A 26,269-nucleotide genomic window follows, 5' to 3' on the forward strand; every position below is an offset into this window, starting at 1 on the left:
AAAAGCCAAAGGCTTAAGGGCTGCAAAAATATTTTAACCACTCAAAATGCTGATGGGAATAATAATCTCTGAAAAGTTCTTACTTTCCAAACACAGAGAAAAGAGGAGCTGAAAATAAGTTCAAGCTTGGAATAGAAGAAAAGAATTTATGTATTATGGCTGTATGCCCCAATTACATCTAAACTTTGTTTTGTACAATACTTTAGTAAAAGAGGATAGTAGGTTGAATTCACTTATGTTCATGCAGGAAATTAATGGTGTAATCACAATGTTGGACTGGACAAATTGAATTTCACAAAGAACTATGAAAGCAGATGAAATATTGAAAAATAAGGAGTAAAATAAAATAAGAAGAAGACATTTAAAACAGAGGCAAGAAATAACAACAGCAAAATTTTCATGCACTCATATTGCAAGGAATTTGAAAGAGAAGTAGAAGTCAAGTGTTACTAAAGGTATAGATTGAAGAAAAGGTAAAATCAAATGAGAAAAAGAAGAAAATTATTAAACAATAAAGACTCAGTAGGTGGAGATGATTAAATGAAAAGATTGCAAGAAACAAACATGATTTTAAGAAGAATATTAATGAGAAATTGAGAAAACTAATGTGGAATAATTTAACATCAGAAATATTTCAGAATAGCAAGACTGATAATTAGTTGCTATTAGAAGAGAAAGATGTATGAAAAATTAAGGACTTTATAATGAAAACTGATGGCACAGAAATCTATAATTTAAAGGCAGAACAGGAAACATGCCTGTTTTAATATTATCTGATCATGTCCTCATTATATTTAATTTAGAACAAATGATTATTGCCAGGCAGATGGCCCAGTATCAGGCATGACCATGTGGTGGACTTAACATGATGACTCACTGACCCAGATCTGGCATGCTTTGTTTTTGTAGATGATGGTATTGAATGTGTTGAATCAATCCACTGATTTAGCAAGTTTCTGATCAGTGGGATTTTTTAGATTTTTTCAATAGTGCAGTGAGTTCAATGTTGTGACAGAGAAATTCTCCAGGAATGGACATTCTTGAAATCACCTGTTAAAATACTTAAACACACATATGAAATGCATCTTAGTTGCTGTATACTGTAGAAGTCTATGACTTAGTGTATAAGAGGCTCTTTGGCAAGCTGGAAACAATGAGATTATCCTGTAAAGACTTTTGTTAGTTGTATATTTCACCTCCTGCGTGTGTATTATCCTTAAACTCAAAAAGAGATAGTCATCAGTAATCCTGTGATCACTCAATTTTCATTATTTGTTATAATATCCACTTTGATGCAAAAGTCAGTAATCAGTTAATTTCTAGTTTTCTTTTATTTGTGATAAATATGTCTTTTAATGCATTAATCCACAGATACACTAGTACTCCAGAAGTATAGCTAACATTGTAAACCTATTGATTTGCGTTGTTCAGGAGAAAATTCTGCTATCAGTTTTCTTTTAAACACATTCTCTACTAAAATGTTTTTAAAAAAGTTTCACACATGTAAGTTGGCATGAATTTTAAGGACATTGATGGAGATTATTTTCCCCTGTTAGTGATCTTCACATTTATCAGCAGTCAGGTGCGCTCAAATCTTGCAAATTTCATATTCATGAAAAAAATCAGACTGACAGCAGTGGATGTGCATTAAAATAAATGTATTTAAGTTCCTGTAGAAAGCTATAAATCAAAAGTCCTTAGCTCCATATTTTAATATATTTTTAAAAAAATTAACCAGGTAAAAGATAGTAGACTAAGTGGGGATTAATACATTCTGGAACAGGATCTTGTTTTTAATGAAATACCTAAATATAGATCCAGAGCATTTTAGAAATTCTACTTCATTACCCACAATAAACTGGTCAAATGGAGCTAAGTACAACTTCAAACCCTGAAACATGGCAAAGAAGCATGTTTGAGCCCTGCTATCTCTGGCTTCTGAAATGAACTGCTATTATATAAGGTCCATAGGCAGCTGCTAGTCTTATCTAAGTGAGGGTCATGCTGATAGTCTTTGCATACTACTAAAACCAGAAGCATTCTTAAAGAATATTTCATGCTTAATTGTTGCACTTGTGTCAGTTATCCAATAGACTCCAGAAAACTTTCATATTATAAAGAACTTTTCAGCTCTATTGGAAGAATTCTTTTGTGTAAAGGCTTTAATTATCTTTTATGCAACAACCTTTGGTTTTGTTTGACAGTATTTCTGCTTGAGGAGAAGATATGGTTACAATCAGTTAATAAATAAAAAAGTATAAATAGCAAAGCTGGATGAGGTCAAGGTTTTTAATCAAACAGAAAAAAACAAAGCTTGACTGATATTAGTAATAATTTTTCTCTTGAGATAATTAATTTACATTAAAAAATTATTTTAAAGCTTTGAGGCTTACAATATATAAGGAGTTAATATTGTCTAGTATACAGCCTTACTGGACTTTTTGCTGATAATAAAATAAACAGATAAATATACTGGAAAACAAATACTAGATGACTTCTTTTTTGTCAACAAGATGGAGAAATAGAAAGTTGCAAAATATAACATGATTCATGGGACAGAATTGAGAGCAAGCTGTATATTAGCATAGTAAGTTGTGAGAAATGCAGTCACTAAATAATCTTATTTTTGAGGAGGGAAAAATAGTTTTGGAATATTGACATAAACATGTATAATTAAGAAAGTATTTACATAGACCGTAACTACTGATATGAGATATGCTAGGAAGGATGTTAAGCCTGAGATTAAAACAGAACTACCCATTGTTGTGACATTTTAGCATGATATGTCACTTTTATTTTCTCTCCTAAGTGAAATACAGGAAAATGAGACTTTCATGTTTGTCAAGATGATTGCCACAGAGAAACTAAAAATCAGAGTGTCAACCCTAATAAATGCTTAATTGCTCTTTAGGGTAAGTCTGCTAGAAGAAACAGAATAAACCATAGCAGAATAGTGTAGTGTGTGAAATAGTTGCCAGGAATGCTGGAACCACAACTACTGTGGTTTGAAAGAGCTAAAACCAGGGAGTAAACTCACTTAAACTTGTGGGGCATTGGCAACTCTAAATAAGTCTTTCAAATTCTTCAATGTTGAAACTGCAGTCCTTTTAACTTCCTTGGATTTTGACTAAAATAACTTTTCTAAGGTTAGATGAGTGTTTCAACTTCCCTTATGAAGTAATTTTTGCATAAGGAAAACTGTACTTTTCCTGTCAGGAGTCTTCCATATATTTAGAGAAACTAAAAAACTGCTGAAATCAAAACTGTGCATTGATAATGTCAGGGGATGTTATTAGGAGAGTGGTATAATCAGGAGAGAAAGAGTGACAAAAAGAAATTACCAGAGACTTGGAGATAAGGAGGAAATGCTTAAACAGTTCCTATGTCAAAAGTCCAGATTCTTATTTAACTTCAGGTGCTTAAGTTTGTAGACCTACATTACCCAACGCAAATCTGGACCACAAATAAGAGGTAAGTTCAGAATTCCCAAACTAGCACTGATGTGAGCTCTGTAATGTGTGGCAAATAACTGGAACGATATGAGAATCAGCAGGTTATAAACAATTAATTAGTTTCTTCTGTCATCACTAAGATTCTGAGAGACTCCTCTCATGCAGCTAGGCAACAATGTGACAAATTCTGATCCTGATGATAATTTTTTTGACACATACATTATTGTTATAGAACAAAACTTATTTACTAAATGGACAGATTGATTAACTGAATAATAAATAATCAGAAAAATGCTGTATATTTTTTATCTTTAAGGGTCTTTCTATTATCATCTTTTTATTATTCAAATCTGAAAAAAGGTTTTATTTAGAACAACAATATTAGCATTGTCATAAAAGCCTATATACACACTGACACAGTGCATTGCAAATAAATAACTATTATAGCACCGTTGCATTTTATTAAAAAGTTATGAGAAATTTTGATTTGCCCATATGAAGTTTACTGTGTGAAAAACATGACTATGTTGCACGTGAAGAAAACAGTATTTAATTTGACGAAGCTTTTATAATGAAGGGATTCAACATAAGAAAAAAATTATCAATCTAAAAACTGTCTAGAAAAAGCCTTTACATATTTGTTTTAGAATAAAACTATCAAGAGTTTTATTGTTTTGCTTTTTTCCTCTCAAAGAGAGTATTATGAGTGGCTTCACACAAAATTAACAAAAAAAAGCCAAAATTATTTAGTCTTACTGGCGAAGTATCAGCTCTCTGTCATAACAAATTATTAGTTGAGTTAAGCTTGAGTCTGGCTTTATAATGTGATAGAAAATTTTAGTTCCCAAGAAGATGTCAGTCTTTCCTTTATATTGATTGGAAAGGCATCTATCTAATGCCAGTAACTGGCTGGTATACTCACCAGATATGATCACTATTTTTTCACATTTCTACAAAAAATGTGTAATTAATTTTGAATTCTGTGAGAAACACATATCATTTCCCTACAGAGGAATAGCATACTTTTTTATACAGTTTTTCTGTTATCTAAAAATCTCTAAACTTGTTCAGGATTTGGGAATGAATTTGTCTTTCTGTTTGGTTCTGGAATGACCACATTTGTTCTTTTTCGAAGGAAATTTCTTGACAGATAGAGATTTTGGCAGAATGTCCCTTGCTTTCCTTCACATTGCTTGAGAGACAGAAAGAAATAGGATAGAAAGCAAATCTTCTCCAAAATACAAATTCACAGGAAATACATGCATGCCAATGTTCTAAGGGTTCCAGGATTGACTGCAAGCTTTGCTGCACTGTTTCTTCAGAACCAACTTGACACAGACTCATCCTTAAAATTCAGGGGTTTTGCACAGCTTTCCTGACCATTTGCAGTGCATTATGTCACCAGCTGAGTGGAAGGAAATGCATTTGTGTTGCTCTAAATATCTGTTGCTTCACAAGGTTCTAACACTAGCATTTTTGCATAATTTTCTACATCTATGTAAAATAACAAACTGCAGAAATCATGACATCTTTTTCATTTCCCTTAATACAAGACTCATCCTTGGAAGTTGAGAATCAAGCTAAGTGGAGTTGATATGGCATGATGGCTTGCTAGAGTATTTCCACCATAGCATGTCTCACTTTAAAAATTTGGTGATTCTTAGGATTTGAGCACAAGTATTGACTTAGATTGTATACTTCCTGTAATTCTTTCAGTGAAACGAATCCAAAGAATATAAAGTGAGATTTGTTGGCTCTGAGGAAGATGAAATTTCAATCAAAAAACCCCCCAAATCTATAATGAAATAAACTGCATAATAAAGTCAATAAATATATAACTTAGTATAACAAACTTGGGACTTCAGAAAAAATGAATTATACTAAAGCAATCACATACTAATTAATAGAAGAGAATTGTATGAGTCACAGGCAGTGTATTACCATAATAATTACAAAAAAGCACTAATCTCATTAAACCAACCTGTAACATGATTATCAGCTCACATGAATTAGTGATGTCTGCTTCTCATACAGCAGAGGAAACTTCATATGAAACTACTTATTATAACAAATGCAACAGAAAAGTCATGTATATTATTACATTTTCAGTGGTATTAATAGAAGAATTTTATTTTCTTATAGCAAAAGAGTAAGAAATCAACTTGCATTAGTATATGTAAAATTATCCTCTTAATTACATGTACTTGAATTTTTTAAATTGTAAGAAATGTTTATTTTTTTGTTTATATTGAATAATAAACACTTCATATAATTTTATTTGGTTTTCTAAAGCTGTATTGCTGAAGATGTTTGTCCAGGGAGCCTTTCTATACCCTCATGGCACCATACATACATGCCATATATCTCAATATTGTTGGTTCCAAAACAACAAAGTGGAAGAGACAGAAAGGAAACCTTTTTCTTAAGCACAGCAAGTGCTTAAAAACCTGGAAGGCAGCTCTAATCATGTCCAGTCAGTTTCTGTTTTTATCTGTGTTTTCTAGTTACTTGTTATTTAGGGCAACTCGGAGAATTACATTAAATTTAACATTTGCTGCAACAAAATGGAAGTCTGTGTCCACAGAGCTGGACTTTATAGTCTAAGTCCAAGATCTATTTATAGGGTATCTATATTTGCCCGTAACATTTCCAAAATGTTCGTGTTACCAGCTACTTAATTATTTTCTTCATGATTAAGGTATCTGTAAATCTAAAGCCAGTGACAATAATCAGTTTTCATCAGTGTCGCATTGTTAGGTATGGACAAAGCTAAGCTACACAACACTTTATTTATCTATCTATCTATCTATCTATCTATCTATCTATCTATCTATCTATCTATCTAATGAAATAATACTCATTATTTTCTAGTTAGTAATTTTGTATAATTTATACCTGTCAAATGATGAATTTCTATGCAACTAAGAAACCAGAAAATATTTAGGGAAAATATTATGATACTTGTTTTACATTCTTGCTCATATCTGGATTTTTAAAAAATCATATCCTTAAAATACTACAAAATGAAACTTTTATGATTAATGTCAAGCAGAAAAGCTGCTAATCTACTTGCATCTGTCATCTGTTTCATCTTTTCAAAACAATCCAAATGAACAGACATCTTGTGACCAGCACGGAATATTTTGACTGGAAAATGCTTTCCTGCTTTGAAATAGATATCTCTGTTTCATGTGATCCTTTATTTTTCATAAATGTCTTGACATTCATCTTGCAGTGGGAGGACATTACCCAGTGACAATATTCATCTCCTTTTGACATTATCTCATAAGTGAAATAATGAGTAGAAGGAAAAGAGTAGCACATTGTAAAAATGATCTCCTGTATTATATGAACAAAAAAATACATGAACATAAATTAATTGTTGTGGTTTGTTGACAGAAATATTACACAAAAAATTAGGAAAAAAACCAAACAGAAGATAAAACTAAGATAAATCTTGCAAAGGGCTTGGTGGGGAGAAGATAAAACACCTTGACATGAATAAAAAGAAAATAAACAATTTAATGACATAGGTCTTTTTCTATCATTGACCTAGTAATAAGTGATGTGAATTTTAATTAAATAAATTAGAATTATAAGGAAGTCCTTTATTAAAGGACTTCTCAGTGACACTATGCTAATTTTCAAGTGACCTGATTTGCTCAAGTAACTCCTAGTATTCCAGCTAACTACTTCAATTACTTTAAGATTTTGTATATTTGGACAAGCTGCCTGTGTGATATGTAAAACAAATACAGTCTTGTACCATTGTTCTTTTGTTAACATTAGCTGACTTGACATTAGGTATTCTGAAGGATTTAAAATGATCTTGTCAAAGTCTGGGTTATTTGGTCTTTATTCTCATCAGGTCTTTCTCTTGTGTTATGCTGTAGCAAAAATCTTTATGCCATAGCAAAAAGTTCAATCAGAGTTAGAAAGTTGAATATAAAAATATACAAAGCTGCTAGAAATTGTCCCTATCTAGATGGCATTTTTGGCTTATTTGAAGCTGAGTATCAAGAAAGTGCATACAGGGAAAACTTCTGCTGGGAGAATTTCTTCAGAATTTGCATTTCCTACAAGTGAAATTGTCACTTGTGGGTGTTAGAAAAATTTCCCATGTTAGTGAGCTTTCTGGGAATAAAGTAGAACCAGCTTACCTTAAAAAGGAGAGAAGGCTGCTCTTGAATTTTGTTCATTGTACACTTAAAGCATGGTTTCAATCTTACACCATCAATTCTTTTTCAGTATCAAGCATGCCATCTACAACCTCTCACAAGTCCTCTGTGAAAATTGGTTCACTGGTTGAGAATTGCTTCAGTGATTTTACCACAAATCACTATGGATGACATTTATGTCTTCATATTTAACTAAGAAAGCACTTTGAAATTTATTAAATTATTTGAACTGACATGATATCTAAGATGTAAACAACTTAGAATTTTACTCCTACCAAGATATGAAATTTCCAATATTATGCATAGTAGTTAAATATTTTTAAGTAGTGGAAAAATAGCTCTTTAATATACTCTAAAAGTTAAAATATATCCAGAAATATTGGTTAATTTCAAAGCTCTTCAGTTTCTTTAAACTATAGAATAATAGGCTGTGTGTTATGGGAAATTGCTTCAATATTAGACTTGTCAGACTTTGGAATAAGCTTCCTATGGAGGTGGTTTAGTCATCCCTGGAATTATTTTGAAGACATGAAAATGTTGCACTTAGGAATATGGTCTTGTTGTGGCAGTGGCAGTTCTGGGTTAATGGTAATTTTGGAGTTAATCATATATAAGTTTTGTCTGACTAGTTAATGATAGGATTGCAAGCCTTTGGACTTGATTATATTAAGGGACTATTCTAACCTAAGTGTTTCTATGATTCCATAAAGTGATGAGCAAATATTATCTGAGAACTCATAGGGGAAAAAATATATGTAATTAAGTCTAAGACTAAATGCAAACAATAATTTTTTATGTTTGTACTGAAGAAACAGTGAAGTATGCAATTTAATTAATGAGTTGGACACCTTTTTTTTCCTGTAACTTATGGACTATCTATACTGATAATTTTATATTCATCTTATAATACTGTTTATAAATACTGATTAATGTATGTAGTCTTTACATCTATGCTTTTGGTAACTTATTATGATTAAATAATTATCAAACTGTGTAGATTTTAATATTACATTACATAGGGGAGGTGACTTCCTAAAAGTAATATAAAAGGAAACCTCTTTTGTATTTGTATCTCCATAAGGTTGTATTTGGAAATTGTATTTACAAGTTTTGAAGCAAAATTTTAAATACATCGTCGGAGTATCTGACCTTCTTAGTGGAAATGCATAGGTTATTACACTGACAGACCCAAACTAATTGTTTTCAGAGAAAAAAAATAAGTGTGTATAATTTGTCTGTATCTAATCTGTATTCCTGCTAAGGAGTTGTTTCTCAGTCTGTGAAGTGGGAGAAATGAGAACATATTGACAAGGACTTGTGCATGAAGTCACATTCAGAGTTCCTGATTAAACCAGCCTGTTTTGAGGTTGGAGTACCTGTCATTAGTGTCATTATGCTTTTTGTTCCTTAATTGCATTCTAGTACAGAAGACTCAAGACAAAAAACTGAATCAGCCCAGAAAAAAATCTCAATCAAACCTGTCTGTGTCAAGGTTCACGGTTAAACCTCTGTTAACCTCTGTATTATGTGAGCTTAATTTATGCAATGCATATCAGAATGTGAAAAAATGAAATCTTCAGCTTTGGTCAGCTTGCATTTGTTATGAGTTTTCAGGAAATGATGAGTTAGTATTTAATTAACCCTACTACAAGCAGCTATGATTTCAAATGCTGAATTATGCCTTCTAGTTTTTAAGTCAACAGATGTTGACCTTGCAGTGGCAAAATTTCCCTCAGCAATATAGACCTAATCAGCATTACACCTTTCACTTGCATGAAAAGAGCACTATCTAATTAGAGAATATGCTTTTCGAAAATGAAGGTTGAAGGTTAAGATTTCATTTAGGATGCATTAGCTCAAATATGCCTTTGGGCTATTCCCAGTATCTAGGCTTTTTATGAGTTCTCTTAAAATGATATGGAAAGGACACTCCTAAAACTAAAAAGAAATTGATTCAATAGTATGCATGAATTCATATTCAATTTTTGTAGGAGTGGCCCATGATGAATTGAGGGTTCATACTATATCTCCTTTTGAATACCAGTGTTCATCTTCACAGAACTACTGTATGAATAGTGTTAATTTTGAGATACAAACAATCATAAAACCCCCATGGATTTGAGACTTGATGTTGACAGAAGAAATATACACAAGGGTATGTTTGTATTTTTGCTCTAACACACAATACTCCACACTAGTATTTACTGGCATCTTTGTGGCAGCAAACCTTTCACTGGTAGTTCCTCCTACTCAACTTACTCTTTCTCAAAAGAAATTCCAGATATTTTTATAGCTACCACTTACATTTTTGTCTGGGGAAGAGTACTGCTGAAAGGAAAGACTTGCAATCCTATCATTAACTTGCCAGACAGAACTTATATATGATTAACTCCAAAATTACCATGATGTGAAGAAAAAAGTAGAATATATTTTAAACATATCACTTAAATCAGAAAGTTGAGGACAAGGTATTAAATAGTCACTGTGATTATGTGGAAAGACATACAAGCATTTATAAACTGGAAGAATGAGATGTTTGGCCACTTGCTTGCAGCAAGTAGATGGAGGTAGAAACAGGAATTTGTATGAAACCCACTTCTTAATTATAAACTAATAGCCAAAATTTATTTTCGTTTTGATAAAACAATTTCAGATTTAGTGAAGCTACCACTTCACAGATTGTAAAATTAGTTAACGATTGCAATTTAAAATTCTGTAAATAACAAGCAAAATCACAGCACATTGGAAAAATATTGGTAAACTGTTTCCATCAGTCAAAGAAATTCTTTGTTAAAAGTACATTATAAAAATGTAAAAAAAGCCCCAAAAGAATGTCCACTGTCTTCCTCTACTGCTAAATGCTTTGGATCTCTTCTCTGCAGGCAACTTGCTTTCTCTGAACAATATTTTCTACCTATCAATTCTTTTTGTCTCATTGCAGCTGGATAAGTTGTGATAGAAACATAGTGTTGTGGGCAATAAAAAGATAAGAGAAAAAATCAAAGGAGGCTTTCGTTTATTTCTTCAACAGAATGAAGATATTTTGAGATTTATAACACCAGTTAAAAGCTAATGAATGCAGAAACTAAGGTTAACCTTCTCCCACCTGAAAATAATTCCAGACAACAAAAAACAAAGTTGGAAATTTTTGTCATAGTTTTATAAGGTTTTTCTGAATAATTTTTGTTTCTTTAGGTGAGATGTTTCCTTCAGTTAGCTGCTATCACAACATATGTTTCTCGAATGTCAGGATAATGATTCAATGTTTTTACAAATGGGTTGTGTCTCAAGGACTAAAACAATATAACTACTTTCCTCATAACTTCATAGCAAACTCTATTTTGAAGTCATTAAGCAATTATGTTCAGTTTAACACTGAACTTTAGGTTATGTTTCAGAAGAACAGTAGGTCATCTTAACTGAGATGAATATACATCTGGACAAGACTCATACAAGACTCTTTGCACAATTTGTGACATTGTCCTTGTTGCTTGAGATCTCTAAGACAAGAAGGTTCCCAGGAGGTGGCTAGAGATTCACTCCATGTCAAAACTGTAACATCTCTATAGAAGAGTGACATTTATGAATAAGGAACATAGACTGGTTTGGTTTGAAACTGGCATATGATTTTAAATTAATACTGTGATTTTTTCATCTACATTGCTTATATTTACTTCTCTGAGAGTAATTTTCAAAAAGTAGTTTATATAAGTATGGAGGCTTTTATACCTCATTGAATGAAAGGAAATGGAACTTTGGTCACTTATTAGTTTAAGTGATCTGCCAGCTCAAGATTTCTGAGATGAATGAATAGGCCTGTATGGTATCGTGTACTGCTGTGCTGGATATTTCAGGTAACTTAATAAGTCAGCTGTGTGTATACATATCTACCTAATGTTTCTACATTAATCATATGGTGTTTATAAAATAGTTTGATAAATGATTGCATAAAATTGTCATTGCAATGTTCCAGGCAGATTTTACTGACAACATTCTAGATCATTGCCCTGAAAAGCAGCCCTGAATTTTTAGTTACTACTATCCCAACTCTGCAGAAAGAATTCAGCCTCAAAATTATGTTTATTGTGTCCACTTGAGTTGAACAAATGTAAATAAAAATAGAATCAGGTATGTAACTTACCTAGTACAGTATCTTTTTTTGGTTATAGAAACCTGTAGAAGAGGTACAGTTTCTAAGTCATGAGAAGCATTGAAGAACCCCCAAACTCTGGAAAAAACCCAAGCAGGAATACTGGTAGCAAACAGCCAAGTATGATTGATGAAGATATGTGTCTTTAGGGAACATGAAAAACTGAATCTAGAGGGAAACATCCTTTATAATTAAATGTATTTATCTTTTAGGGATGGAAGATGCTATCTGTGTGCAGTTCTGATGCAAACGTGAAAACAATGTCCCATAAACTTCTAAAATATGTATTCTCCAAGGTTCAACCACAGCATTTTTTCGATAGAAGACAATGAATCCTATAAGGCTGTCATGAGTCAGAACTGTGAGAAAAAAAAACAAATCAAAAAGCCCCAAACAAACAAACAAACAAAAAAACAAACAACAACAACAAAAAAACCCCAACAACTGATATTTGCTGAACCTCAAATTTAAAGGATGTATTAATCTTTGATAAAGTTAGTCTAGACAGAGTTATCATCCTTCAAGTTACTTTGTCCAAGAGGGATCCCATGTGACTTCATCTACTATATCAAAATACTGGAACAAAAAGAAAATTTCAGGAAGTATCATGAGCCTTCTAGGATAAGAAAAGAAGTTACTGACACAATTAATTTTTGTCACTTAATCAGTAATTATGGTAAAATAAGAGGAAAATTTTCCTTCCTGCCCCTCAAAGAAGTTCCTCCTCCAGATTTTGAATAACTTTAATTTCAAAACATTTCAGAGATAAGTAAAATTAATGCCAGGAGTATGAGATCAAAAGTAGAAATTTATTATTGTATGATTTCAGAATTTTAGAAAGTAAATCAATAAATATATGTATTTCCATTTATACAATAAATGTATAAATTTCCTAACAGTATGATAATACAGTGTTAGAATGAAAATATAATCTGTTCCATTCCTTAGGTTTAAATTGGTTTAATTTTATTAATTCATTCTGAATTAATGACTCAAGGATTTCTAGAAATGGCAGCATATAGAATATTTAATGGACTCTTCTGTATAAAGTTCTAAGGAAAAGACTCAAGTTTTGCAATGGACTACTTAACTTTTATTCTGCTGTATTAATATATCTTCACGAGAATGAGAGAGGATGGAACATCAAAAAGCACTATATTGCCTGCCTGGAGAGTCAGTAAAGGATGATCCTAATACTGATCTTGAAGCATGTCCTCTCCTCTTTCAGCTAACTAGATCTACTTACTAGAAGATTGAGAAAGAAATCTGTAAAGCAGAAAAAGACTATACCATGGAACACTTATCAACAATACATTCATTTGACCACTGAGATGTCTTGCTGATTGTTTGCTTAATATTATGTATGTGTCAATTTATAATCTACCTGGTAGGTAGATGCTTTCTAAATTATAGGACATCATATCTTTTCTAAATTATAGGGTATTTTATACTGCAGAAAAATGCAAATAAAATATTTGAGACAAATTTGACTGATGACAGAGACATTTTACGTGTTTTATGAGAGAATGAAGAATTTTATATAATAATAACTATTTAAAAATATTTCAGAATTATAAAGAATCTTTTCACAAGTTTAGGTACTTAAAGCAACTTCTCGTGTCAAAATAACATGAAAATAAGGTTTAGGTAGAAAATGGAAACTGTTCTTTATAACATAGTTCCAGCAGAAAATGTAAAATGTTCCAATATTTCTATTCACATTAAATGTTAATAATTCTACCCAACATTAACAGCCATGTTAAAAATAAAGTAGCTTTGAAAAGAGAGAGACTGCAAGGCTGAAAAATATGTAGAATTAAACAAATGCCTTCCAGTGTCTGAGCCTACAAGAAAGATGGAGAGAGACTATTCACAAGAACATGAAGTGACTGGAGAAGGAGGAACGTCTTTAAACTGGAAGTGACTATGTTTAAATTACATATTAGGAAGAAGCTCTTCACTACGAGGGTAATGAGGCAATGGAGCAGGTTACTCAGTAGGATTGTGAATGTCCCATCCCCAAAAGTGCACAAGGTCAGGTTGGATAGGGCCCTGAGTAACCTGGCTTAGTGAGAGGTGTCCCTGCTCATGGCAGGGGGCTGGAGTGAGATGACCTTGAAAGATCGCTTTCAGTCAAAATCACTTTATGTTTACTATGAAAATCTGGACAACATCATGTTGGCTCCATCAACAACTTCATACATTGCAGAAAGCATTGCCATCAACTCAGCCAAGGGCTTATTAAGAATTGTAGCGCCTCAGGTACACTAACTGAAAATGAGAGATCATTGCCTGTAATACTAGCTAAATAATTTGCAAACAAATATAAAAGCACAGAGCTGCATTAATAAGAAATGTTATGTTTTTTACTGTTCCACAACAGCGGGAAAATATATGAGCATTTCCTGTGATTTCTAGTCTGAATGATATTAACTACTTGAAGAACAAATAGCATTCACCATGGGATTGCTGTAATAGGACAAGGGATCTTGGATTTAAAATAATAGAGCCTCAATTTAGATTAAATATAAGAAAGAGGGTTCTTACAATAATGGTAATAAAACACCCAAACAAATTGCCCAGTGGAAAGGTTGTGATGTCCCATCCCTGGAAACCCCGAAGATCAGACTGGATAGTTTGAGCAATTTTATGTGGTTGAAGATGTCCTGCTCATGGTGAAGGTGGTGGTCTAGATGACCTCTAAATGTCTCTTCCAATCCAAACCACTTACTGATTCTGGGAATAAAGTCTATTCTATGATTCTCTGAATAAGCACTTCATGAGTTGCAATACAGTATCAAGTGTTCTGAAATCAGCAGAAAATTCCAACTGACTGTGCAAATTGATTAAACTCCACAGAGACAAGACTGTATTTGACTTCCAACACTTTTGAGGAGAGAAAGACTTACAGCCTGATATTCTTAGATGACAAAATACAGTTACTTGTATTTTGTCATCTGAGAATAAATTATCAGTCTCCTAATTACCTAATTACACTGACCTGCTAAAAAAAAAATGTTCATGTGAGGCAAGGAAATATCCCAAACAATTTAACTGTCACACTCTACATATTCACACTCTACATCTAATAATTGCTGAGTATGTACAAATTTATTTTTCAGAATTTTTTAAATGCTTCTGAGAGGCTCCACCAAAGAATGTTAAAATCCAGAATCCAACAGGACAATTCTGTCAGATTCTAAACCTACAGTTTTATATAATATGTAGGTATGCAGACCAAGGTGGGAACTTTGTCCTAAAGTCAAAAATAATATCTTAAACATGTAATTTCTTGAGAAGCATTTTTTTTTCAAATTATCCTGTTAAAAATATCAGTCACATAAATATAAAAGAGAATGGCCTAGGGTGTTGCAAAACCAAAAAAAAATCTGGATTTGAAAAGCACTAACTGACTGATACAGTGTTTCAAAATAAATAGTAGCTGTTTAAAAAATTATCAGTTATCTTGCCAGATATAATTATTTCTGACCTGCATCCTATGCTGTTAAATAATCCTGCATAAATTAGTATATTTTTCCTAGGGAAGTTGAAAAAAAACCCCAACGAAATCCTTCACTGATCTTGTTCTTTTCTATTTTCATTTTGGAAACATGACATGTCTTCCTACTGTCAGTTTACTATGGCAATATATAATCATCCGACAAATCTTGAAATTTGTATCAATAATTCTCGGTACAAATCTCACAAAAAGGCTCTTGGGAAGTTACTCTAGACACACCTTTTGACAACTTTTGACGAGAGATATCCACTGTTAATTCTTAGTGATGTTTACAAGTTCCTGTGCTTGTCATAACTTGGGGCTTTGGATGCTTGCTCTGTTAATTGTTAAATTGAAAAGAGCATAAAAGGGTAATATTTTTGTCTGTTGGACATTTTCAAACTCTCTCAAATATTAATCTCTATAGACCATTTTATATAACAATGAAAGGTCAAATTCAGAACTTTTCCTTTATTACCCAGATAAATGAACAGTAAAAAACCAAGCCAACCATATAACAAAGGCATAAGAAAAGCTTAAAAAAAAGCAAAAACAAATACAAACCACAACCCCCCACCTTGCACTATGATTCATGGGTTCTAGATTCTTATTAGTGCTCTAGATAGTAATTTTCCATAAGAAATAGGACCATCTGAGCTTTGGAGAAGTACTGAAATTCAACTACCTATTTGAAGGTGACAATCTGTGATGCACAGTAATATATTCTCCCAATCATGGAATCCATCAGACTTCTGGTGTTTTGGTTTTGTTTTTTTTTTGTTTTGTTTGTTTGGTTTTTTGTTTGTTTGTTTTTGGGTTTTTTTTTTTTTTTTTTTTGGTTTGGTTTGGTTTTTTGGTTTTTTTTGTGGTTTTTTTTTCCTTTTTTTCGTTTGTTTTTGGTTTTGGTTGATTTTTTGTTTTTGGTTGGGGTTTTTTTTGTGAATAAGGTCATTTTCAAATAGTAGGAAGTCTGAAAGGACTGGTTGGCATATAATGAATTTCACATTGAAGATGAAATGCCAGATGCCTTCAGCTGCAGATGCAGCTTAGATTACTGCTGTGTGCGCAGTCACTTGGGTAACATCGGTACAGTGCTCCAACCCAAAGAGCTACCAAACAGTAATTTGCATACCTTGTCTGGAGTCAAAATAAGGTTGGTACTAACTTTGGAAGAGGCTAGTACACCTTCAGAGGTCAGTACCTCTCCATGAAAAACAAATGGGAAGACAGATGGCTCCTGTGATGACTTTAAAAATACCATTCAACATTATGGTGCATTATTATGATTCTCTGCCCTTCTTACAAAGATCAGACTGTCTCTCAGAATAATAAATATATAACTGAGGGTGTTTTGAAGGCCACTTCTCATCTAGAAAGAACTCACAATTTATGAACTCAAGGTAATTGTATGAATTTTTATAATTAAAAGTGGAAACTAATGCACATCTTTGTTTTTCTCTAGTTTACCTTTATTACTTTAGAGAGATTTTATCTATTTTAATTTTACATGCCCAATTTGTCTTCTTTTGGTAAATAAGTATTTTCTTGTCTTCTGTGTCAAATGTGTCAAATGTGTCAAATATTAAAGTTCAGTTAATTTAAAAATAAGTTAAATGTATTTACAACCTAATATTGTGATCTTGAACTTTTCAGTCAGACACACTAAAGTGCTATGAAAAAAGAACAAATCTATTAGACAAAAAAATCTAGCAGGAAAAGATTTAATGCTAATTACAAGATAAATTTTAAAATATATCTATATCTACATCTACATCTATATATATAATTCCTGATTTTTTTCCAGAAATTTCTATTTAACATTAAAAGTCATGATTTTCAGATAAATGAATTGTCTGAAGGCTTTTAATGTAAAAAATCTCAAGACCATTGGTTTCCTTATTATTTCATAGACAATTTTAGTTTGAACTGATAAAATAGTAGACATTATTAACTGGGTTAATGCAACCAAATATACATTAATGTCTGTGTCACTCATCATAACAGTCATATAAGTCTATAAAGTTTAGATTCTTGTTGGTGTGCAGGCAACATGATTTTGGCTGTTGCCACTTTGATTATGTAATCAGAAAATTCCATATTTACTCTGATTTAAAACAAGTACATCAGTATTAAGTGTACTAACATGGCACTATTTTAATTGAAGTAATATTTTCTCATATAATACCTGTATTTTTAGTACTCATTTTCCCAGTGTTCATGGTGCTTGGTGATACTCTAGAAGACCCTGTAATATACTGAAAAAACTCCTAGTGTAATATAACAGCAGAATATTTAGAATTTTATTTATTCAGAGCATAATGAATTGCCTTTAAAACATTTGGTTTCATTTTTCAGTAGCACATCCCCCTGTACTTCAACAGAAATAATCATGCTTTATATAGGTGAATCAAACAGAAAGTTTTCATTATTTTGTAACAGAGAAATTTGAAACAGGAGGAAATCTATGTTCAACATAGTAATTTACATAGAGGGGACAGGTAGTAACAGTAGAGCAAGAGGTTTCAGGACAGAAAGATGCATTAAAATTTCTAAATGTACTGAACCACAAGATTGATGTGAAATGGTCTATTTGTCAAGTGGAAGATGAAACGGCTGGAGATCTGTTCTTTCTGATAACACCTGCCAACTGCCTCAAGGTTTGTTACAGGGGAGAGGGACTGAAAGCATACAACAAATCACAGATAAAGGCTCTTCCCCTTAGCATTTGTAATTGATGTATTAGATGCATTTCAAGTATTGTGATGGAGATATTTCAAGAGTCCTGGTACTGGGTGACAATGGGATGTTTGGTAATCTCTCTATATTGAACAGAAAACATCTGGATGCAGCAACATATGGACTGCAGCTTCAGTGAAATAATTTAATGCATGCTTCCCACCATTAGGTCCATATGTGCGTGGTTCCCTTTAATGTTATCCTCAAGTATGGCAAAGAGAGCTCTAAGCATTTTCTCTTTTCTTGATGTTTCTGCAGTCTTGCAGCTATCTACGTGTTTATGATATGGGGATACTTCAAATTCCCAGAATGTTCAGAAATCACCTGAAGCAACAGCAGTTGACAGAAGTTGAAAATGCCCACTTAAAAATTGTTTAAGAAGATTACAAATTTGATTCCTGTTCTGAATCTAAAAAAGGTTTGAACAAAAATGTGATCTAGTACTGCTATATGAAGTTATCCACAATGAAGCAGAGAAGACTTGCAGTAAAAAAAAAAAAAATTGGGTGTTGGTTTGTGGGGGTTTTATTCCCTAAGAATATAAGATACACTGCATATGAAGTATGCAGCAAATACACAAAACCAAGATACCTATGTGGGATTTGAATATATTGATAGTTCACTTAGAATTATTAGAGGTTTGGCAGACCACTTTTACCTCTCACCCTGCAGGTTTACATCAGTTACTACATAAAATGAAAAACAAGTTCAGGCAACTATGTTAGGTACCATTTTTGGAGGTTACCCTTTGTCTTTTTTTGGTGTTTTTCATGTGCATGTGTGTGGGAAAGATAAAGCAAGTTTGAAAACAGGAAGAATGATATACAGTTTTTTTATTTTCATATTAGTTGGGAAAAAAATAACTTGAAAGCTGTGGAAAGACTATTTTTTGCTCTAAGAAAAGGAGCCGGAGCAAATCAAAGCAGGAAGTCAGTCAAACACAAAGATAAGGCACTTGCTGTGACTTTGGAGAATTATAACCCTCCTAGATCACGCAGAACCAGCAGCCAGGGCCCAGTGATTATTTACATCCTCAGACATCTCATGGAAGGTCATGATTCAAAATTTGACAAGAGGAAGATGCCTATATCCAATTGGACTTTCTGAAGTAGCCTCAAATCTGACTAACTGGTATTGGTGGGGAAGGGAAGGGAAGGGAAGGGAAGGGAAGGGAAGGGAAGGGAAGGGAAGGGAAGGGAAGGGAAGGGAAGGGAAGGGAAGGGAAGGGAAGGGAAGGGAAGGGAAGGGAAGGGAAGGGAAGGGAAGGGAAGGGAAGGGAAGGGAAGGGAAGGGAAGGGAAGGGAAGGGAAGGGAAGGGAAGGGAAGGGAAGGGAAGGGAAGGGAAGGGAAGGGAAGGGAAGGGAAGGGAAGGGAAGGGAATAACAGAGTATTATATCAACAGAAGGCATAAATAGCACAGCGTCTTGATTCGCTAATGGAGATATTTTAGAAGCAGTGTGAAATACAAAGCAGAAGAAGTTGGCAAAACTCTTTTATTAAACTGAGGAGTAGGAGACCTTAATAGACAGATGTCTATTTACTATCACAATTGAAGGTAATGAAAAAGGAGACAGTTTTAAAAACAAGGTAGACTATTCAGCGTATGGTGTGTTGAACCGATCATTAAAATTTTTTTGAAAAAATTCTGGACAGGAAGACCTCAATATAGAACTGCATCAGTTATGAGAAGACAAAATGGATTTGAGAGTTAGCAGGGAACAGTTAGTAGTTGAAAGTGTAGGAATAAGATCCTAATTTTTTTTATGACACATTTATAGGCCAAAAAGAAAAAAAAAATATGAGAAGAAACACTTTTATTGGATTCATATGTTTCTTCTAAAGAATGACTAGGAACCAGGGCTAGGCAAGATTGCACTTTTTAAAAAATTATTCTTGTCAGTAATACAAATTATGAGATATTTCAAGTATCTGCATAAAGACTTCCTTCCCCAGTTTCCAAGACTGAACCTTTAAGTTCCCACTCCCCTAATTTTTTTTCAAGGTCTGTGAAGGGATGCATTAAGTTTACCAAAGTTAATTCCAAAGTGGAATACTTTTCTAGAGCAGAAGATGAATTGTAGATATAATTATTGCATACTCTGGAAAAAATAAAGTATTTGTAATTAATGGGCAATGGTATCACAATTAATGGAAAAGTATCACAGTAAACACAGTAATTTTTCCTCAAAGAAGAAAATACGTATACTGTATCCCTAATATTATGATTTTTGCTCCATGTTGGTTTATGTTCAGTTTTGGGGGCTCAAGACCTATGTGGGCTGGCCTTGGCCTCTGTGTCCTTTTAGCTTGCCTTAACTAGTGTCTAGTGGCCAAGTTACCATTGCTGAACATGCTGGTGCTGCAGTGCTGTCAGTGCTGAATGTGAGCAAGGGCAGAGGCTCTCAGAAAGTCCCAGTGTGACAACAATGGACACTTACAGAGAGGGAGCTTGGGAAGGGTGACCATATACCTTCCCAGCTTTAACTGGAAAACCACAAAAGCAAAATACATTGAGACATTGAAATGTATAAAACAAGATCTGCCCTCTCAGCTTCAGCAGTGAAAATGTAGAGACTTAACAGCTATCCAAAACTATATACCATCCCTCTGCTTTCAAGGAGCCTGAAGTCACAACCTGAGATGAAACTGAAGTGGAGAAAAGGTTACAGGTACTCCTGAGTTTTCTTGAACAAGAAGCTTCATTCTATTATTTACGAGGCTTCACTGCATTATTATGGACTGTAAAGTGTGAGCACTGCTGTAAATGGACTAATAAATATATGCTTTATTTTGATTAGTTTGTTAAGACCTTAATTGGACTAACAATTGTTTCCTTTATGGAATACACTTCCTTTTGGCCATTTTTATAGTTATGATATAATACATACTTTTATAGTTATGATATAATAAACACATTCATTCTTTGTGTGCACTTGCACAAATTAATGTGCACTTTAATGCAGAGTTAAAAGCTTTTCTTGACAGATGAGTAGAAATACAAAATGGTTGAGTTCATTATATTTTTGGTACAGAAATTAATCATTGCATTAATGGAATTTGACATTGTTATATACTAGGCAGTCACTTCTATCTCTCTTATCTGTTGAACATGAAGGAGTCATAACAAAATAATCTCAAAGGAAAGTATATTTTTAAACATATTTTTCTGCATTACTTACACGAATGTGGATTTGTGATTTAAAGATTCCTAGAGAAGAAGGCTGTAATTACAAAATATTACAGGTGATTAGGTTTTTAAAAAAATCAGGGAGCAGCTTGCATGCTCTTTTCTACTAATGAGGATAATTATCCACCAACATATCATGGAAAAATAATCTGGAATATATTTGAAGAAATACTATAAAAGAGAATCAAATGGTCTAATTTGGATTTTTAGTACTAAAGTTGAACTACAGGTTATCAGATATACAAACACAACTGAAAAAAACACTATTGTTTTCATAGGAGGGAATGACAGTCTAATGGTCTTCCAGTGGACATTATTTCATTAATATAGATTTAATATATAAATTTATTTTTTTTTTCTTCCACTTCATGACTAGTTCTGCTTATGGAAGATTCAGAATATTTGTTTTTCTTTTTACTTCATTAAAATTTTACCATCCTCATAAATTCATAGTTCAATGTATTGTTTCATTATTATTACAAATCAGAGAAATATAAAAAAGTAAAACAAGATCTTCTGTTCTTATATCTTATATCCTATTTTGTCCAGTTTCTCCTCACAATAGGTACAAACTGCCGTTGAATGACTTGGCAATAGCTGGAAACTTCTAAATTAAAGAAGAAAAAAAAAGTACAGTAACATCATGTATATTATGCCTTAAACGCTGCAGGAACCAGTTTGTTCAATAGCTGATTTCTTTCAAAGAGGTTTTTAGTGCCTTCCTGGAGGTCAGTCTAGACTTAGAGCTGCAGTATGTACCTGTACTTTAACTTATCCCTTCATCTCTCCCATCTAAACATGTGAATAACACCTGAAATAAAGCAACTTTCTGATGAAATAATGCTGAAATTGTATTTTATACAATTATTTGATTAAAATAAAAAAACCCCATAAATGTTAAAATTGAAATAAGAGTACATATAAGCCTTCTGAAATGTAGAGAAATCTATCTACCAAAATGACCTGAATTATCCTATATGGGACTGCTTCAGTGTAGTCATAGTGTCTCACCTCAGCATGGAAAAAGGGAAGAGAGAAATGGTCTATGTCACAATAAAAAGACCATTATTGCACTTCCAGACCTTTGCTTTGTTACTTGAACTAACATTGAACAAAGAATTTCAAAGTTACTTTTACATTAAGTTAAACCAGAATCTAGAACCAGCAGAGAAATTCCTGGGCAAGTAAGTTCAATCACTTTCAACACTGCAACTGTTGTGCAACTCTTTTCTCAGCAGCCCCCAGTTTGCTACTTATTCTCTCTGAATACTTTTCCTCTTTTGGCCATAAACTTGTTTTCTAGATGGAAGTGTTCATGGCCAATGCACACACATTGGTACTTCGGCAGAGGCTGCCATTTCACTCCTTGTGTGCTCTTGCTTTCATGGGTCTATTTACAGACAACAGTAATTTCAATTTCGACTTTGATTTGTGAGAACAAATTTTTTCAGATCCTTTCTGTAAGCTGTATTCTCTAATATAGAGTGATTCAAATGTTTCCAAATTTGTTTCATATTTCTTAAAAGGAATAGAATTTTCATACCAGATTAGGTGAGTTCTTAGTATTTTTATGAACTTTTTGTTCTTTTCCTTTCTATCATATCTATGTTTACAAAACCTGAACAGGCAATGACAGGTTTTTGGAGCTAGTACTAAAATACATGATCTTGCCCTTTGAACTATGAAATTTCATTCTATTTGTTTTACTCTGGACCTTTTGAGAGTCATGTTCTCCTAGGTAACTTAGTAATTTTGCATTTCAGAGCAATTTGGTGCCATTTGTCTACAGAAGTTCCTCAATTGTCTTATCATTCTTGGATTAACATCAATCAACATAAATGTCAACATTGATTGTTAAATAAAGACTACAGTTTAAACTAGTCTTAGGAGAAAGTAGAATTTTGTGCTGTCTGAGCTAGTAATCTGAATATACACCTGGGTTCTTGCAATAAGTACTCAATAAACTTGATAAAAACTAAATAAAAATCTCTACATGGAAGTTTGGAATGCCTGATATTTATTACAAGAAAAAAAGAAAAGAAAAGAAAAGAAAAGAAAAGAAAAGAAAAGAAAAGAAAAGAAAAGAAAAGAAAAGAAAAGAAAAGAAAAGAAAAGAAAAGAAAAGAAAAGAAAAGAAAAGAAAAGAAAAGAAAAGAAAAGAAAAGAAAAGAGAAAAGAAAAGAAAAAGCAGCATGCAACTGGATACAATGTACAGAGATATGCTTTCTCTATAAACAGCTTCTGAAGTAGTGATCAGTCTGTCTAACTGAATTCTGGCAAACACATTGGAGGGAGGGGGTTTTTTTCCACAGGAAAATCTGACATTTTAGTGAGCCTCTCTACTATATTTCTTAGCAGTGAACATGTATCTAAGGAAGGGATATCTTCCAATCCGGTAAATGGATACAGCTCTAATCAGTGCATTATTTTACAAAACTAAAAAAAAAACCCAAACCCCAATTATGTAGCTGTGGAAATGGACAATACAACACCATTTGAGAATGTGTGTGTTTCTTCTGTGAACAGCATTACCAGTGACAACTATTCCATATACTTACACTGGCTAAGAAGTTACTTAATTTCAGTGAAAAAAAAGGCAGGCTAGTGCTTAATATGTAAATGTGAAGTTTCATAATGCAGATGTGCAGCACTTGTAGTAAACCCTGTAGATATGCCCATCTCCAATGCTATGTACTCAACTCTAAACTACTTAACTAATATATTTAGTACTAATAAAAAGCAATATCTATGCTTTGCTTTAAGTTTAGTTGAGTCGATTTTTGAATACATACACATATTCATGTTTATTTCCAGTTCTTTGGAACTGAAAAAGAGAAGCTAGACACAATTGTCATAGAGAACAAAGAGGAAGCCATAAAGAAAATTATTAACTGAAATGAAAATTTTGAATGGTAAATAGTAAATAGTTTACTTACTCCCTAAGTTTCTGTTTCAATTATTTAAAAAAGAAATTATCTACCCCTTAGTAAGTAAAGCACAATATTTCAATATAGCCAAGAAGAGACACTTAAGACTACACTTAGGAAAAAACCTCCAAACACAAAGGAGTTATGGGATGAAAGGTGTAGCGGCTGATTTTTTCTTTTGCTTTTTCATTAGTGTTGACCCTTAACAAAAATATAATGAAAAATTCTGGTTCTTATATTGCTTTCTACCACTAATAGACAGTTCCTCACCTACTAGGCAATCTTTAGATATTTATGATTTTTTCTTCCATGCTTCTTTAAAGGAGTTTCAGAAAGACAAAAGATCACTGTTCAAAACCATAATTTTGTATTCTGCCTTATAGAAGACTTTAAAGGTTACTGAATTCTAAATAGATTGCTTATTAGTACTTATTAAAAAAAATACAATTTGGCTATTTTTTAACACATAGGCCAAAGGGGTAATGAGGTAGAAAGAAAATAAAGAGAGCAGTATGAAAAATCTTTAGAATGTGGCTATTCATTTAAACAACATGAAAGTTATGTTGAATTAGAATGCTTACACTAGCTGGGAAATGAAGTCCTCAGCTGCTATAGCTTCATTTATGGATGCTGCTTCATCAAGGAGACTAAAAGAATTGTTTTGTTTATTAGTAGAATTGTGCTTCTAGAGTTGGTTTTAGTTATCATTTAGGCAAAGGTTGCTGTGACTCTTTTAAAAAATAAATATTTTATTGTTTTTATAAAATAACATGAGGCAAACCAGTTGTAGGGCTTATTATCATCTCCTTTGCAAGGGGAGAGAACCCTTTCCAACAGAGAACACTGAAATGTATTACAGAGTGACACATAATCTAATCATATATGGACTGACAAAGCACAAAGATTTTTAATAAACACAGTGGTTACAGTGTGGAGAAATTACATAGACTATAATAAATAATCAGGAGTAGGTCCAAGCAACAGTTCTGAAAAATGCAGGTGTTTTATATTTTTAGTGAGAAATATTAATTTGACTCACTCTTTTCTTTGCAATAGCCCAACATCTGTGAGAACAGATTTTAAAAGTGTTTGTCTTGACTGAAAATTCCAAATCGGGCAGAATCTTTATATGTCTAGTATGAAAACAGAAAGTTGTTCTAGCTTTGCATATATTTTTACTGCTCCAAAGGGTGGACACACAAAACTGAAATGTGGTTTTCCCTGATGGCAGATGCTAGCAATCATACTGATTAAAAACTTCCACCTCATAATTTCTTATCTAGCTTTATATTCCAAATTATATCAGCATTTTGTATTTTGTTTTGTTCTAAAAGATGCTCTCCATTAATCAGGACAGTACTAAAAATAATGTCATTGCAATGGAGAAATCTTTGAGTGTGCTGAACCTTTTCCTAGCCAACTGTGTGGCGTTTGTAACAGATAACACAGCTAATGCAAGAAAACCAGAATGATGTTCTTAAAGGAGTGCAAGATGTTGGACCATATGTTCATAGACATGCGATGTGCCTCGTCATGTAGGTCATTTTGTTGCCAGGAACACTGTCATAACCCAAAGACAATATGAACCAGAAAAAATGTGATTTACTAAAGGATACCGAGAGACAGAAACATTTCTTAAATCTCTAATATTTAACTGGCAGTTGGAACTCCAGTATTTTGACCTATAATAAAAAATTGTGGTAGAACTACTTGGAAAGAAGTTGTTTCAAGTGTGGCTAAATGTGCAGATAATTGTGTACCAGTCATCTATTTTTATTTACAGAAACCAGTCATCTTTGTTCATACTGTGTAAAATCCTATTGCTTATTTTTGGGTGTCTGCATTCAGCTGTGTGCAAGGTAGTAAGAACATATGCATAGCTGTAAGAGAAAAAATGTCCTGTTTCAGGGGTCCTATTAAAGATTATCAACATGTGATTATCAAAATATTAAACAATTAATGAAAATTGAAAGAAGTATTTTATGAAATATTCCGTCAATGTAAGTTCCTTCCTCAAAAAAATTCTCGTCCCTCTTTTTGCTTCCTCTTTCACTAAAAGACTTAACTCCCTTCATGTAGGAAATACATCCCAAATTTCTTTAAATGTGTAACCTTAAAATGCTGTAGCTATATCCTCAAA

General features: G+C 32.8%; 1 protein-coding gene across 7 annotated transcripts in view; it reads right to left on the reverse strand.

Annotated features, from left to right (window-relative positions):
- PTPRD (protein tyrosine phosphatase receptor type D) overlaps nt 1-26,269 on the reverse strand; it is a 1,172,279-nt gene that overhangs the window by 587,296 nt on the left and 558,714 nt on the right. The window contains exon 7 of one of the 7 annotated variants that reach the window (XM_054517855.1): nt 21,195-21,236. The exons of the other annotated variants lie outside the window; for them this stretch is intronic. The gene's annotated coding sequence lies outside the window, so the exon portion shown is untranslated. The remainder of the gene's footprint in view (nt 1-21,194; nt 21,237-26,269) is intronic. 7 annotated transcript variants of the gene reach the window in all.

This window comes from Molothrus ater, chromosome Z (assembly GCF_012460135.2).
Source record: "Molothrus ater isolate BHLD 08-10-18 breed brown headed cowbird chromosome Z, BPBGC_Mater_1.1, whole genome shotgun sequence".
NCBI classification, from domain to species: Eukaryota; Metazoa; Chordata; class Aves; order Passeriformes; family Icteridae; genus Molothrus; species Molothrus ater.